Below are 16002 nucleotides of genomic sequence, written 5' to 3'. Positions count from 1 at the left end.
AAAAAAAAGCTTTAGCAAATTAACTCTCAAAATTATTTTCTGACATTTCCCCTACGTTGGGGTGGAGAAGGACACTCAGAGGATGGAGAAATGGTGCTTTTAATATCAGCATTTTAAAGTTAAGCTGCCTGGGAGCAGCTGCTGAATCTGATTGAAAAGAATATCATTTGAGTTACGCTTAGGGCATTGTTTATCAAAATTCTACACAAAAGTCTTGACCTGTGTGTTTGAAATGGCAGATGTTCACAGTGAGGATTGAGCCTTAGGGCAACATAAATCTTCACTATTCTATGCCTGTTTGCTCAATAACTGGGTTGTGCGAGAAGAAAAAAAGGTCTAGAGAATTATTTACAAAGCAGCTGCTCTTGGCACTGAATGGAAGTGCTCCCCTTAAAGCTAAGAGAAGCCAACTAACAAAAACCCCAGGAGACGGTGAGTCTGCCAGGTCAAAAATGAACACCATTTCTCCCCGGGAACTTTGTTTCTGTTAAATATTTTCTATGCAAGTCAGGTGGGGCAAGGATGGGATTTTTTTTCTCATTTCTGCTAAAAGGAGAATTTTCAGCTCTTCCTTTCGATTTGACAAAGTGTCAGGAAAAGTACAACACTAAGTACCTTCATTCGTTTAACGAACGTTTATTGATGTTCTTCCATGTGCTGGACACCTTGCTCAGCCTATGGGTTCAGATACAAGGTTGGCGTAGCTAAAAGAGCATTCGTATTATAGATAAAGTTTGTATTTGACTTGTGCTGTGTTGAAAAGAAAATAAACGAGGGGTTTTTGGAGATGGGGCTGGCTTGGGGGGACAGTGCTGGGGGTAGGGTGGAATGTCTCCCCAGTCACATTATGGAACACAGCAAGCAGCCAAGGGTCGTGTTCAGAAAGCCAGACTTCTGAAAAACTCCATGAGTATTTTGCTTTTACTATGAAAGTATATATTTGAAAGTACATGTAGAAAAGATAAAATCCAATCCATGTTATATCAGGATACTGATTAGTCCGCTGAAGAGCTGCTAGCAGGAAGTGGCTGTGCTCAGATGGTAACGTGAGGCTTCACGCTGCTTCCAGCAAGTGTGCAGCTCTGTGTTGCCTCTCCCGGCGCCAGGCGGCCAGGGCACCGCCTTTTCTTAGATGATGACTGGGAACCAGCATGGCTGCCGTGGACGGATGTGCAGGGTGCCCACCGCTTGTTCTTTGTCTTTCATCCCCTCGTGTTCACATGCACTATTCTGGCCACCTCTTGCACACACAATAGCACACTCACACATGCACATGTACATGCACACACAGTCACTCAGTGTGTTGACCCACTGTCCTTGCCACTCTCCTAGTATTTTCCCTCTTATTTTAGGAAAATATTTTTCTTCCTCTCCTTTTCCTTCTCCCTCCTTTACTTGTTTTTTTTTTTTTTTTCTAATTCTCTGCTTTCTCTTTTCTTTAAATTTGTGGATCAAAAATGAAGTAAAACAAAAAACTGTGCTTAATAGAGAATGTCCCAGACTTTCTCAGTTTATGGCATTCTGAGTATCTTGGTAATTTTTTTCATGGCACTCCTAGGCCGAAAGAAGTACCTCACAGTTCCATTTAATTAGTACAGTAAGAATTTATGTCTTAACAACTTAGTGGCCTTTTGAAGAAATAATACACATAAATTGAAAGAAAAAATCATTTTGATTTATACTTAGCAACTCATAATTACTTTAATGGAATGTGTGTGCCTGTTGGATACTGCCTAGCTCTCCAACCTGGAAGTCAGATTGCACATTGTCATCCTCATTTCCTATTCCACATTGGTTTTCATGCACTATTTGCTTTTATATCACAAACACCATTAAAAACCCGACTTTGTAAACTATGGCATCATTGAAAGGAATGTAGCATAATCTAATATTGAGACTGTGAACTTCTTCAGGCTAGTAGTTTGTGTGGTGCCTGGTGGATGTTGCTGTGTGTTTCATATATTGAAAATATTTTACCATTCTCTGAATTTACTGTCATGTCTTGGGGTACCATGACACAGAGTTTGGGAACTATTGGCTTTATAGCAGAAGAATAATATTTGTATCAGAGTCAAATAAAGTCAGGTAGGCATACCAAAGCCATTAATCTTAAAAGTCCCTCAAAATGCCTCCAAGTCGTTTTTTTTTAATCTCCACAGGTTTATCTACCTGTCATTTCATTCTTGTATGATAAAGGTCACTTTTCTTAAGCACCTGCCCTTAAGAATAAAAATCAAGAATTTCATTTCCAATCGTATTTTTTTTGTTTACTAGTATTTCCTTTATATTGTTTTTCAATAAAAATTGTATATATTTAAGGTATACATATACATAGTGAAATGATTACTACAGTTAAGCTAATTAACACATCTCACTGGAATATATGAATATTATTTTAGACTATTCTTTTCACTAAATAATTACTATTTTAGGTTAATTTAGCTTTTGGATTTAACCTAGGAATCTAATAATGAACCTTTTTTTAAAAAATTAATTAATTTTAATTGCAGTAACATTGGATTATAACATTATATAGCTTTTGAATGTACATAATATATTCCAAATTCTGCATAGATTACATCATGTTCACCACTGAAAAACTAATTATAGTCCATCTCTTCACATGTGAGCCTAATCACCCCTTTTGTCCTCCCCCCCTTCCCCTATGGTAACCACCAATCTGTCTCCATTGCTATGTGTTTGTTTGTCGATGTTTTTATCTTCTACTTATGAGTGAGATCATACAGTATTTGATGTTCTCCCTCTGGCTTATTTCACTCAGCATAATACCCTCAAGGTCCATCCATGTTGTCACAAATGGCCGGATATCATCATTTCTTATGGCTGAGTAGTATTCCATTGTGTATAAATACCACATCTTCTTTATTCATTCGTCCCTTGATGGGGACCTAGGTTGCTTCCAAATCTTGGCTATTGTGTATAATGCTGCAGTGAACAAAGGGGTGCAGGTATCTCTATGCCTTTGCATTTTCAATTTGAGTTCTTTGGATAAATACCCAGCAGTGGGATAGCTGGATCATACAGTCGATCTATTCTTAATTTTCTGAGGATACTCCATACTGCTTTCCATAGTGGCTGCACCAGTTTGCACTTCCACCAGCAGTGTACAAGGTTTCTCACCTCTCCACATTCTCTCCAACATTTGTTGTTTCCTGTCTTGTTAATTATAGGCATTCTGACTGGAGTGAGGTGATACCTCATTGTAGTTTTGATTTACATTTCCCTGATAGCTAATGATGTTGAGCATCTTTTCATATGCCTGTTGGCCATCCATATATCTTCTTTGGAGAAATCTCTGTTCAGATCTTTTGCCCATTGTTTACTTGAGTTGTTGGTTTTTTTGTGGTTGAGCTGTATGAGTTCTTTGTATATTTTGGATATTAACCCCTTATCTGATACATGGTTTGCAAATATCTTCTCCTAATTGTTAGGTTGTCTGTGCATTGTGTTGATGGTTTCCTTTGCTGTGCAGAAGCTTTTTACTTTGATGTAGTCCCATTTCTTCATTTTTTCTTTTGTTTCCATTGTCCGGTCAGACATGGTAGTTGAAAATATGCTGCTCAGACCAATGTCAAAGAGCGTACTGCCTATGTTTTCTTCTATAAGTTTCATGGTTTCAGGTCTTACATCCAAGCCTTTAATCCATTTTGAGTTGATTTTTGTGCATGGTGTAAGATAATGGTCTACTTTCATTCCTTTGTTTGTGGTTGTCCAGTTTTCCCAACACCATTTATTGAAGAGACTCTCCTTTCTCCATCGTATGCTCTTGGCTCCCTTGTCAAATATTAGCTGTCCATAAATGTGTGGGTTTATTTCCAGGCTCTCGATTCTGTTCCATTGATCTGTGTGTCTCTTTTTGTGCCAGTACCATGCTGTTTTGGTTACTATGGCTTTTTAGTATATTTTGAAATCAGGGAGTGTGATATCTCCAGCTTTGTTCTTTTTTCTCGGGAATCCTTTGGCTATTTGGGGTCTTTTGTTGTTCCATATTAATTTTAAGATCTTTGTTCTATTTCTGTGAAAAATGTTGTTGGAACTTTGATAGGGATTGCATTGAATCTGTAGATTGCTTTAGAAAGTATGGACATTTTAACTCTGTTAATTCTTCCAATCCAAGAGCACAGAATATCTTTCCATTTCTTTGTGTCTTCTTCGATTTCTTTCAGCAATGTTTTATAGTTTTCGGTGTACAGATCTTTCACCTCTTTGGTTAAGTTTATTCCTAGGTATTTTATTCTTTGGGTTGCAGTTGTAAATGGGATTGTATTCTTAATTTCTCTTTCTGCTACTTTGTTGTTAGTGTATAGAAACGCAACCGATTTTTGTACATTGATTTTGTATCCTGTGACTTGACTGTATTCTTTTATTGTTTCTAAAAGTTTTTTAGTGGATCTTTTAGGGTTTTCTAGATATAAAATAATGTCGTCTGCAAAGAGTGGTAGTTTCACTTCTTCTTTTCCAATGTGGATCCCTTTTATTTCTTTTTCTTGCCTGATTGCTCTGGCTAGGACTTCCAATACTATGTTAAATAAGAGTGATGGCAGTGGGCATCCTTGTCTGGTTCCTGTTCTTAGAGGGATAGCTTTCAGTTTTTCTCCATTGAGAATATTTGCTGTGGGTTTGTCATATATGGCCTTTATTATGTTGAGGTATTTTCCTTTTATACCATTTTATTTAGAGTTTTTATCATAAATCGATGTTGTATCTTGTCAAATACTTTCTCTGCATCTATTGAGATGATCATGTGATTTTTATTCTTCATTTTGTTAATGTGGTGTATCACGTTGATAGATTTGCAAATGTTGAACCAACCCTGCATCCCTGGAATGAACCCACTTCATCATGATGTATGATCTTTTTAATGTATTGTATTCGATTTGCTAGTATTTTGTTGAGGATGTTTGCGTCGATGTTTATCAGTGATATTGGCCTGTAATTTTCTTTTTTTGTGTTGTCCTTGTTTGGTTCCAGTATCAGGATAATGTTTGCTTTGTAGAATGAGTTAGGAAGGCTCCCCTCCTCTTCAGTTTTTTGGAAGAGTTTGAGAAGGATAGGTATTAAGTCCTCTTTGAATGTTTGGTAGAATTCACCAGGGAAGCCATCTGGGCCTGGACTTTTATTTTTTGGGAGGTTTTTGATTGCTGTTTCGATCTCCTTACTGGTGATCGGTCTATTCAAATTTTCTACATTTTCTTGGTCCAGTTTTGGAAGGTTGTATGTTTCTAAGAATTTATCCATTTCTTCTAGATTATTCAATTTGTTGGCGTATAGCTTTTCATAGTATTCTCTTATTATCTTTTGTATTTCTGAGGTGTCCGTTGTAATCTCTCCTCTTTCATTTCTGATTTTATTTATTTGAGCCTTCTCTCTTTTTTCTTGGTGAGTCTAGCTAAGGGTTTGTCGTTTTGTTTATCTTTTCAAAGAACCATCTCTTGGTTTCATTAATTTTTTCTATTTTTTTTTAGTCTCTATTTCATTTATTTCTGCTCTGATTTTTATTATTTCCTTTCTTCGGCTGATTTTGGGCTTTGTTTGTTGTTCTTTTCCAGTACCTTTAGATGTGCTTTTAGATTGTGTATTTGGGATTTTTCTTCTTTGTTGAGGTAGGCCTGAATTGTATAAACTTCCCCCTTAGAACTGCTTCTGCTGTATCCCACAGATTTTGGCATGTTGTATTCTCATTTTCATTTGTCTCCAGGAATTTTTTGATTTCTCCTTTGATTTCTTCATTGACCCAATCATTGTTCAGTAGCATTTTGTTTAATCTCCACATTTTTATGGCTTTTCTGGTTTTCTTCCTGTACTTGATTTCTAGTTTCATACCTTTGTGGTCAGAAAAGATGCATCATATTATTTCGATCTTCTTAAATTTATTGAGACTTGTTTTGTGGCCTAATGTGTGATCAATCCTGGAGAATGTTCCATGTGCATTTCAAAAGAATGTGTATTCTGTGGTTTTTGGATGGAATGTTCTGTATATATCTACTAAGTCCATCTGGCCTAATGTGTCCCTTAAGGCCAATGTTTCCTTATTGATCTTCTCTTTGGATGATCTATCCATTGGTGTAAATGGAGTGTTAAGGTCTCTTACTATTATTGTGTTACTGTCTATTTCTCCTTTTATGTCTGTTAATAATTGCTTTATACATTTAGTTGCTCCTATGTTGGGTGCATAGATATTTACAAATGTTACATTTTCTTGTTGGATTGTTCCCTTTATCATTATGTAGTGCCTGTCTTTGTCTCTTGTTAGTTTTTGTTTTAAAGTCTATTTTGTCTGATATAAATATTGCTACCTCTGCTTTCTTTTCTTTGCCATTTGCATGGAATATCTTTTTCCATCCTTTCACTTTCAGTTTGTGAGTGTCTTTAGGTCTGAAGTGTGTCTCTTGTGTGCAGCATATACATGGGTCTTGTTTTTTTATCCAATTAGCCACCCTATGGCATTTGAGTGGAGCATTTGGTCCATTGACATTTAAAGTAGCTATTGATAAGTATGTATTTATTGCCATTTTGTTACTTTTTTTTTCTGGGTGTTTTAGTAGTTCTTCTCTGTTCTTGTCTTTTTCTCTTGCTCTGTTCCCTTGTGGTTTGATGGCTATCTTTAGTAATACGTTTGATTTCTTTTGTCGTACTTTTTTGCTTGCTTATTATATGTTTCTGATTTGTGATTACCATGAGGATCCTATTTAATATTCTATGTATATAGCAGTCTATATCAAGTTGATAGACTCTTTAGCTTGACCTCTTTCTAAAAGCTCTACTTTTTCACTCCTCTCCTTCCACATTTTATGTTTTTCAAATCATATACAGTCTCTTGTTTAGTGTGCATCCATCCATTACCCTCTTATTGAAATAGGTGATTTTAGTACATTTGTCTTTTAACCTTCATATTATCTTCACAGGTAATGTGCTAGCTTTACTATATTTTTACCTTTATAAGTGATTTTATTGCCTGTTGTTTTTTATTGTTTTGTTTTTTTGATAATAATTTTTTTTTAATCTCTATTTGTGGTCATTGCTTTCCCACTTAAATAAGTCCCTGCAGCATTTCTTGTAGAACTGGTTTCTTGGTGATAAACTCCTTTAATTTTTGCTTGGCTGGGAAGCTCTTTCTCTCTCCTTCCAATCTGAATGACAGCCTTGATGGATAGAGTATTCTTGGCTGTAGGCTTTTTCCTTTTAGCACTTTAAATATGTTGTGCCGTTTTCTTCTCGCCTGTAGGGTCTCGGCTGAGAAGTCCACTGATAGCCTGATGGGCTTCCCTTTATATGTCACTTGGGGCCTTTCTCTTGCTGCTTTTAGGGTTCTCTCTTTGTCTTTAATTTTGGACATTTTAATTATAATATGTCTTGGTATGGGCCTCCTTGGGCTTATCTTGTTTGGAGCTCTCTGTGCTTTCTGAACTTGGATGTCTGTTTCCTTCTTCAGATTAGGAAAATTTTCATCTATTATTTCTTCAAATAAATTTTCTGCCCCTTTGTCTCTCTCTTCTCCTTCTGGGACACCTATAATCCAAATGTTAGTACACTTGATATTGTCCCAGAGTTCCCTTAGACTGTTCTCATTCTAATTCTTTTTTCTTTATTCTGTTCTGCATGGGTGATTTCCTCTGGTCTTTCACCTAGCTTGCTGATCTGTTCTTGTGCATCCTCTACTCTGCTATTGAGTCCCTCTAGTGAATTTCTCACTTCCAGTATTGTATTCTTCATTTCTGATTTTTTTTAAATATCTTCCATTTCTTTGCTGATGAACTGTGTTTGTGCAGTCTTCTCCCAATATCTGTGAGCATCCTCGTGATATTTTGTTTGAACTCTTTGTTGAGTAGGTCGCTTGTTTCTATTTCATTTAGTCCTTTCTCTGGGGTTTTGTCCTGTTCCCTTGTTTGGCAAGTATTCCTTTGTCTCCTCATTGTGCCTCTTTCTCTGTGCTTATTTCTATGTATTAGGTGAGTCGGCTGTGTCTCCTGATCTTGGAGAAGTGGCCTCATGTATGAGATGCCTTATGAGGCCCAGCAGTGTGCTTCCCTCTCGTCACCAGTCCAGAAAATTCAGGAGTGACCCCTTTGTGGGCTACTTCTGTCCTTCTGCTCTGTCAGTGTTGCTCCCACTGCAGGTACCCAGGGAGTCTAGTCTTTCCTTCCCTGGCCAGCTGTTTGTAAATCCGGTTTGGGGAGCCTCAGCACCACTGGCTACAAAGTCTATCAGCACACTCCTATTGCAGTTTTCCTCTTAATTGGATAGATACCCAGTGTAGCTGGTTGCTAGGCTCAGAGCCTTATAGTTGCTATAGGCCTCAGGCCTACAAGGCTGTTGTCAGTTCTCTTAGGAGTGCAGCTGAGTGGGTCTGGCCCTAGGTATGGGAGCACCCAATTGTTTGAGGCTTTGGAAGGTGGGCTGATCCTTTTTATGGCTATTTGTGAAGCACAGGTCTTCTGCCGCTGATAAGCCTCACCTCCCCACAGGACCACACACACGGTCAACACAGTCCTGGTCTGTGCACACTTCCCAACCCCCTGGAGCGTACCCTGATGCCCCACTGCAGAGGCCCCCACCTCTCCACCAGTGCCCCCCACAGTTCACTTGGTCCTCACACAGACCCTGCCCCACAGAGGCAGACACCCTTGCCTCCCTGTAGAGGATCAAGGCACCCAGTCAATGCAGGCCCACAAGTAGCCTAGGGGCTTGCTGTTAGGTGGGGCCAGTCCCTAGGGCAGGTTGCCTGCCCTGGCTGAACTGGATCAAATCTGTGCTCTAGTGTGTGTGGCAGACCCCTGGGCTAACAGGCCAAGGGATGAACCTCAATGGCACCCACTGGGGTCTGTGTCAGCATGCCTGGACCAGTTCAGAACAATGGCCCCCACCAATGTCTCAGTCTCCAGAGAGGTCCCTCCTCTCACCAAGATGCCCCCAGAGCCCACCAGGTGAGTCTCGTTTCACCAAAGGACTGTCAGCCTTCTCTCTGGTGATTTTAGGTTGCTGCAATGAGTGAGTTTGTGCGTGGGTCCTTTCAGACCTAGGTCTTTTCGGCTTTCGGCCCATAGCTTTTCTGGGCGTGTCCCCGCTGCAGTTAATAGCCAGCAAAGCCAGACAGTTAAGACTCCCATCTCAGTTGGGCTGAGCCTGAAGGATGCTTATAGCAGTATCGTCCCCACTTCGGACCTCACTCCTCCAGGGAGGGCTGTGGACCTTAGGGTGGCTCCCGCCTGGCCATCTGAGAAGCTCCGCTGCTCCCAAAGGTGGCTTTTTGCCTCTCCAGCAGGAATTTCTGCCTCTTTCGCTTCAGTCAGGACTGTCCCTTGTTGTGGGGGTTCTTTTTTCCAGTTTTCAGTTTTCTCTCCAGGGTAATTTTTCCAAAAATAGTTGTAACCTGGTTGTGTTGGTGGGAGGAGATGAGTTCAGAGTCTGCCTACGCCGCCATCTTGACGAGATGCTCCCTAATGAACCGTTTCTAACAATATCACGTGGAACAAATTCTAACTCCTAACCGGTTAACTAACAAACACACTTCTAGAACCTAACTTGTTTTTAATCGGAGAGGTAGCCACAGCTGCTCCTCTCAGCAAGTTCCTCACGTTATTTTAACGTGATCATCTTTACTGACTCCAGAGGACAGGCTGCCTTTTGGCACAGCAGTTTGGGGCCTGCTTTTGTCCTTGGTGTCCTTCTTTGTTACTTCCATTTGACATTGTGCTTCTCAGCGTCATTTAGCCATAAACCTCAGCCATAAGAAAGTGATGGAAGGTTGATAGGTCGCCATTGGAATTGCCTGGTTTGACTTTTGTTGCCTTTGAACGGATTGTCGATTCTGAGCTAAAAATCTACAGACTCTCTGTGGATATTAAATCCGATTAAGGATCCAAATGCATCACTTTTATTATTTTTAATTAAACATCTTTCAAGAGAAGTGGTAGTATATTGAATACAGAATTTGTTAAATTTTTTGGTTGATGTTACAGAATATAAGAATTGTTCTTTGAATAAGCTGCTGAAAATAAAAGTAGGATCTAATTTGGGCATCTAATACATGTTTTTAAATGAGATCTAGAAAATAATTTTAAGTTTAAAGTTTTATAACTATATAACCCTCCTTGTAAATGGATATGTTGTCATCCGGTAAATTTTATGGTGCAAGGAACCAAGCAACTTAACGCCATCTTCCTCCTTAGCAAAATAAAAGACTGATTCATTCAATTGATTTAATTTACAAGATGTTTTTCTGTTTATCTTTCAGATTTTATTGATCTGATCCAAGGTCTCTTGTGACTGCTGGCTGGAATCAAGGTTGGTGGTGTGTTTATATTGATTATAAATAAACTGTGGAATGAAATAGAGGCATCTGGGGCCGTGGACGGCTGGGTCTGAGCACCTCCTGCAGAGTGTGGGAGGCAGCTGAAACTTAGTGAGAATGGATATTCAGGCTTGGGGCGCTTACAGACACGTTTTGCTGAGCATGTTTGTTTTTGTAGTCAGTATAGTTTCTTTATTGAGTGTTTCATTTATTTTACCTGTCTTACTAGCTGAATTTTGATTAAATAAAAAGAGCCAATTCTAATTCATTTATTTAATAAACACGTATCAAACGAATGACTTCTTCGTAAGGCTGGCTAACATTTTAAAGAACAGTCACCTGCTGAATTTGCAGGAATACACTTTTGAAGTCCACAGTCTGGTAGCTATGCTTCCGAAGGATGGTAGAGTTGAAAGATTGTTTATCAATTGCAAATTTCAATTAATTAGCAGAGTTTTAAGATGTCACTCCTTTTGTTCTGTTTTCTCCTTAACTGGTTTTATGGGAGATTCAAAACCAGCTTAACTGAGTTTAGATAATAACAGAGCCTAAGAGAGCACTTATGTAAATAGACTGGGAATTTCATTTGTCCCTTCTATTTTCTTCTCTAGAACATGTATTCAGATTTTAAAACAAAATAAAAAACTAAACCCTGAATGAAATGAGGGCTTTTGTTGATCATGGAAGAGCAAACTGCCAGGTGTTGCTGAACTTTTTGTATAGGCTTTTCATTAATAATTAACATAAAGAAAACAATGGCTTTTCATTTACACTTACATCAATCAGGCATTTAGCCTTAAAGTCCATATTTACCCATCAAATTGCAGTGCCTAACACATAGCAGGCACTCAGTAAATATATACCTTTTCTGGCCTCAGTTCTGACCTCGTTCTTCCACCCCCTATGCAACACACACACACACACACACACACACACACACTCACTCACTCACTCACAACTAGTTGTAGTTCTCTTTTTCATGTACAAACTGTGCTTTCTTATCCTTGAAATCTGCATAGATTGTAGCAAACAGAATATGTTGGAATCATGCCTACTCTAATTAGCAACTTAAGGAAAAAAAGTAAAATGTCTACACAAAAGATAGTTAAAAGTCTCCACTTGTAAACTGTATTATTTTATTATGTGTTTATATAGTTTGGAGTTGAATTTATTGATGACACTTAACCTGGCTTCTTTTTATATTCACTCCTCAGTATATTCTATGCAAACTTGCACACATTTAAACATGGAATTTCTTGTAAGACTTTTTAAACTTTTTGCTACTCTTCTTTCCTTGCCAGCCCCTACCCATCTGCGGAGCAGAAATTACAAGTAGGATGAGATTTTTGGCAAAGTAGAGATTTTTGAGTCAGGGATATTTTCAATGCACAGAGTTAAGTTTGAATTTATTTTTCATTTTAATTAAAAGTAAATTGTATTTTGTCCTCTTCCCTTTCGGATTTTTGTTTTATGGTTGGTATGGTCAACATGGCAACTTGAAATCTCATCTCATTTTGGCCCCTTTTCAGAAAGGAAAAGAAAACTAAAGAAACATATAAAAAAGAAAAGAAAGAAAAGATTTTGTTAAAGAAAAAATAACTGTAAGAGTAATACACAAAAACCTTCCTTAATCCTCTACCTATCTTCCATGTCGAGAGTTTCTTTTGTGGGATTGTGAACATAATTTGTGTATTTGGTCTAATTGTGAAAAGTCAGGCTGACTTACATATTCCAAAGTAAATATATTGATTAAAATATGTAAAGTGTATATAGCAATGGAAATGTGTGTAAACCTCTTGTGTTGTCGGGTTGTCATCCACTTGGGTGTGTGTGCTTCAGCACAACTGGTATTGTGTGTTTTTTTTCCAACTAAGAATGAAAACATAGTTAAATTAAATTTTGTAATCAGTTATTTGAATCACATTTTGTTAAAGCAGCTACATGTAGCAAGACTTTTAAAAAAATGTATTAATTCACCAGAAACAGATTCTCAACACAAAATATGATATATAGTGAAAATTATGTTTCTCTTCTCAACTAGAGCTAAGTTCTTTTGCTTCAGGAAAAAAGGATTTTCCTCATAGAAAAGTTTGTTTTTCTATAATAATATTAGTTGAGAAAATAACTAGTGTTGCCAGATAAAAGCAAGATATGGGTAGGGATATATAAAAGGGGTATCAGAAATCTCCGTACACTTCTTCACAGCAAGAAAATAAAAAGGCAGCCTGCTGAATGGGGGGAAATATTTGCAAGTCATATATCTGACAGGGGGTAAATATCCAAAATATGTGAAGAACTGATACAATTCCATAGCAAAAAAACCCTAAAGAATTTGATGAAAAAATGGGCAGAGTATCTGAATGGATATTTTTCCAAATAAGACATACAGATGGCCAACAGGTACATGAAAATTTGCTCAACATCACTAATCATCAGGGAAATGCAAATCAAAAGCATGAGATATCACCTCACACCTGGTAGAATGGCTGTCATGAAACAGACAAGTGTTGACAAGGATGTGGAGAAAAGGGAACCTTTATACACTGTTGATGGGAATGTAAATTGGTGCAGCCACTATGGAAAATAGTTTGGAGGTTCCTCAAAAAATTAGAAATAAATCCAGCAATGCTACTTCTGGGTATTTATTTGAAGAAAATGAAAACATTAACTCCAAAGGATATATGCAACTTCATGTTCATTGCAGTATTATTTATAATAGCCAAGATATGGAAACAAACTAAATGTCCATTGATGGATGAATGAATAAAGAAAATGTGATATATATATATATATATGTGATATGTATATGTAATATATATATATATAATGGAATATTATTCAGTCATAAAAAAGAATGAAATCTTGCCATTTGTGACAACATGGATGGACCTTGAGGGCGTTATGCTAAGTGAAATAAGTCAGACAGAGAAAGCCAAATACTGTATGATTTCACTTATATGTGGAGTCTAAAAAGACGAACCCAAGCTCATAGATACAGAGAACATATTGGTGGTTGCCAGACGCAGGGGGTGGTGGGGTGGATGAAATGGGTGAAGGGGTCAGAAGGCGCAAACTTCAAGCTATAAAATAAATGTCATGGGGCTGTAATGTACATCATGGCAACTATAGTTAATAATACTGTATTGCATATTTGAAAGTTGCTAAGAGAGTAGGTCTTAAAAGTTCTCATCACAAGAAAGAAATCTTTATGTATGGTCACAGATGTTAACTAGATTTATTGTGGTGATCAAAAGGGAATCAGAGTAAAGTCCAGAAACTAGAAAGTCAAGCTTCATACTGATTCTTAAAAACATCTTATACCATACTTTTTACCTTTTAAAAAAATCAGTATTGATTTTTCTGAATTATTTTTTCTCTTTATTATTAATACTGCTACCAATGTTTTGATGTATTTCTCTCCAATTTTTGTCTTGTTTTGTTTTCACAAAATTGAAGTTAAACTTTGTATCCTATAACTTCTGGTTATTTGAAAATGTTATTTGAATGACTGGGTAATATTTTATCCTACAGATATTCCAGAATTTTTTTCACCATTTATTCATTGTTGGGCCTCCAGATTATTTCTAGTATCTCGCTGTTTCTACCTGGACCTGGGCCTCTCTGCTAATTCTAGTCTATCCCTCTGCCTTGAATTCTGGTGCCTTCTATACTTCCACACTGCTGAGCTGCTTCAGTCAAGCTCTCTGATTTTATTATCTTGTCTGTAAAATGGGAACAGAATTAACTTATACGTCATTTAAAGATTAAATGAAATAATGTATAGTTATGAATCTTAAATAGGGAGGTTTTCAACTCACTTTCAAAACCTCTATTAAAGGCATTTTCTTTTCCTAGTTTTTATGTGAGTAATAAATTCCGGTGTTTCTCTTAAGATGGAATAAAAGTAACAAAGATCTTTAAATTATTGTCGTAAAATAAAATATATAAATGAAAGAAGCCAGAAGTTTTATGTATATATCCTGTATTTTAAACTGACTGGAAAGTAATTTCTCTGTGCTCTGCTGAGTCATATTATGTATTTTATTAAAGATACTGTTAACAAACTAAGAAGAATATTGCACAATTAACCAGACTCTCACTTTAAAAAAACAGCAGTGTGGGGGCTGGCCCAGTGGCGTAGTGGTTAAGTCCGTGTGCTTCGCTTCAGTGGCCTGGGGTTTGCAGGTTCAGATCCTGGGTGCGGACCTACACAAGACTCATCGAGCCAAGTCCCATATACAAAATAGAAGAAGATCGGTACACATGTTAGCTCAGGGACAATATTCCGCAGGCAAAAAGCGGAAGATTGGCAACAGATGTTAGCTCAGGGTCAGTCTTCCTCACCAAACTAAACCAAACCAAACAAAAACAAAACCCCCAAAACAGCATAGAAAATGCTAATACTCTAATATAATCAATCAGGAGTGGGGAGAGAAGATGCTCTTCTGTCTTACTAGGAAGCTTCAAGGCTTTGAGCTTCCAGAATCAAAACAGACAAGTCTTTGACCAGCTATGTAGTCAAGTGTCAGTAGCACCCCGGGGAGAAGATGTTTCCCCACTTCTTGCCTCCTGTGGCTTCACACATCTCTTGCAGCATTTGCTCACACTTCTTATGTTATGATTGTTTCTGGATGTGTCTTATCTCCCTTGGCAACTCACAGCAACTGGGGTCTTTGCCTTTGTGCCTTCTGCGCTGGTAGGGCCTTGTAGGAGTGGACATCCAGGGAATAATATTGTATGAATTACAAAGATTAGAAGCAACAATGAACAATTTTATTACGTATCTGTATATTGAATATAGAGCTAAATATACGTATGTATCTGTGTGTATATATGTTATAGTTATTAATTGCTGTATTCTCTCCCTTGGTGATGGAAGAAGTTGAGCAAAAAAGCAAGGACTTTAACAACTCACCGAAAAGACATTTGAAGCAGTAATAATCATTAGGTTTAATCTGGGGAATTTAAAAAAGTAAAAGTGTGAGACAGATGATTGTCTTTCTGCTTTATTCTTAAATTTAGCATAAAATGATTATAATAAATATAATATGATTATGATATAATATGATTATAATACTTATGGATGAAAACGCATCCGGAATTCTAATTATTGGATTGACATGTGGCAAAGTGAGTGAGATTCTGGAAAGATTTGTAGAGTGCTGAATTATTTGTTTACTGCTTTAAGGAGAGACACAAAGCTGCTGGAATCACCTTTCAACCTGGAAAGACCAGTCAGTCCCAGGAGAATTTGCTTTCTCTTGTGCAGCTTTCTGAAGTCTGAAGCATCATAAATAACTTATTTTCTCCTTTTTTGTGAAAACGAATCCTTTCCTGTTACGAATGTTACAATCAAGAAATAAGCTCCTGATGTGTTTAGGAATGGAAGAGGTGGAGAGGAGGAGGAGGAGGGGCTCAGAGGCAGGCTTGCCCTCCCTGCTCAGTCTCCTCCTCTGACCTGAGCAAGTACCTCAGGAATGCACGCTTCCAGAATCGCTCCTTTGCTTGGTAGTCTTGACTGACTGAGGAATCAGGCTGCTTGTCACAGAGGACAAATAGGAAAACAGAACCCACTGGAAATATCTTCAATAACAAGCGATGGATCTATTTCTTCCATGTAAGAAGAAAGTATTCTAGCTGGTTCTTTTTTTCTTAACTGTTTGTGGTGTCAAATGGCTACAAAAGACAAC

The 16002-nt window shown here is 37.7% G+C and overlaps 1 protein-coding gene across 28 annotated transcripts in view; it reads left to right on the top strand.

The window, feature by feature from the left end:
* MAP2 (microtubule associated protein 2) overlaps positions 1–16002 on the top strand; it is a 302503-nt gene that overhangs the window by 66189 nt on the left and 220312 nt on the right. For all 28 annotated transcript variants that reach the window (XM_014867741.3, XM_044746584.2, XM_044746571.2 and 25 more), the window contains exon 2: positions 10256–10305. The gene's annotated coding sequence lies outside the window, so the exon portion shown is untranslated. The remainder of the gene's footprint in view (positions 1–10255; positions 10306–16002) is intronic.

Source organism: Equus asinus, chromosome 19, assembly GCF_041296235.1.
Source record: "Equus asinus isolate D_3611 breed Donkey chromosome 19, EquAss-T2T_v2, whole genome shotgun sequence".
Taxonomy (NCBI): Eukaryota; Metazoa; Chordata; class Mammalia; order Perissodactyla; family Equidae; genus Equus; species Equus asinus.
This window is presented reverse-complemented; position numbering and strand designations above follow the sequence as displayed.